We start from the raw sequence: 1,851 nt of genomic DNA, 5'->3' as shown, positions 1-1,851 counted from the left end.
CAAAAAACGTAGGCATTGGTCCTGAGAACTGGCTGAATCCCACCACTGATGCTCAGTAAATAGAGTGGCAGTGAAAACAAGGAAAGCCCCCACGAAGATGGATTGACACAGTAGCTGCAACAATGGGCTCAAACAGAAGAACGATTGTCAGGCTGCCACAGGACGGGCGGTGTTTCTTTCTGTTGTACATAGGTCCTTATGGGGTGGAACCAACTTGATGACACTTAGCAGCAGCAAGATAATCATAGACGATGATAATAGTAAGAGACATTCTAAGGCATTTACTGGGATACAGACATACTCATTTTTTTCTGTTTAAGATGATATTACTTGCTAGTGCAGCTTTGGCTTTCTTTACATTGAATTGTAGATGATACTGAAGGCTGAAATCCCATGATTATAGTCATTCGAAAACTACAGAACCCAATACCAATCCAACTGCTAATACCCTGATTCAGGCATCCTCAAACTATGGCCCGCGGGCCACATGCGGCCCACCAAGGACATTTATCTGGCCCGCTGGATGGTTTTGCCCCATTTGTTTTTTTACTTCAAAATAAGATATGTGCAGTGTGCACAGGAATTTGTTCATAGTTTTTTTTTTTAAACTATAGTCTGGCCCTCCAATGGGTCTGAGGGATAGTGAAGTGGCCCCCTGTTTAAAACATTTGAGGACCACTGCATCCGTCAGGAAAGCACTTTATTTTCATGCCTCCATTTCCACAATGGTACCAGACTTTTCATTTATTAGATAAGTAGCAATCTATCTGATCTCTCCAGTCGGCCAAAGGTGCCTCACAATACTCCTACCCACTCATGTGGTGACAAAGGCCATGTAAAGTAATTCTGAATGGATTTATGAAAAATGATTTTTCCGTTATATCTAACTACAGAAATATTCTTTAATATGCAAACTTTCTGCTGAAACATAGCACATAAAAGTTATGACAGTCATTTGGTGTCATCTACTCTAACAGGTCATATCTTCTGCGCAGACTCCCGATACTCACCTAGTAATGTTACTGCTAAGGAATCAATTGAAAAACCATTAAGAAAAAAAAAAAAAACTTTAGTTAAGAAAGACCATTAAAATATAAACAAGAAACAACTCATTTCATTAGGTTCATGAAATTGGCAATAACTCATAGAAATCCTGTCTACAGCAGCATGAAACACTGCTCTGTCCTGCAAGAGCCTCACAATTACAGTTATGTTTGCGCCCATTACTAAGCCACAGTGTCCACCTACCACACTGAAAACTTTCATTAGCAGACACTCTTCTTTTTAAAAGATCATTTTATTGGGGGCTCATACAGCTCTTATCACAATCCATAGATCATTGTGTCAAGCACATTGGTACATCTGTTGGCCATCATCATTTTCAAAACATTTCTTTCTACTTGAGTCCTTGGTATCATCTCCTCATTTTTTCCCTCCCTTCCCCCTCCCTCCCTCTCTCACGAACCCTTGATAATTTATAAATTATCATTTATTCATGTCTTACACTGACCAATGTCTCCCTTCACTCACTTTTCTGTTGTCCGTCCCTCAGGGAGGGAGTTATATGTAGATCATTGTGATTGGTTCCCTCTTTCTCCTCCCACCTTCCTCTTCCCCTCCTGGTATCCCTATTGTCATTATTGGTCCTGAGGGGTTTATCTGTCCTGGGTTCCCTGTGTTTCCAACTCTTATCTGTACCTGTGTACATGCACTTGTCTAGTTGGATTTATATGGTAGAATTGAGGTCATGACAGTGGTGGGGGAGAAAACATTAAAGAACTAGAGGAAAGTTACATGTTTCAACAGTGCTATACTGCACCCTGACTGGCTTGTCTCTTCCTTGTGACCCTC

This window comes from Echinops telfairi, unplaced genomic scaffold, assembly GCF_000313985.2.
Source record: "Echinops telfairi isolate 266 unplaced genomic scaffold, ASM31398v2 ScPeMD7_21;HRSCAF=78, whole genome shotgun sequence".
NCBI lineage: Eukaryota > Metazoa > Chordata > Mammalia > Afrosoricida > Tenrecidae > Echinops > Echinops telfairi.
This window is presented reverse-complemented; position numbering follows the sequence as displayed.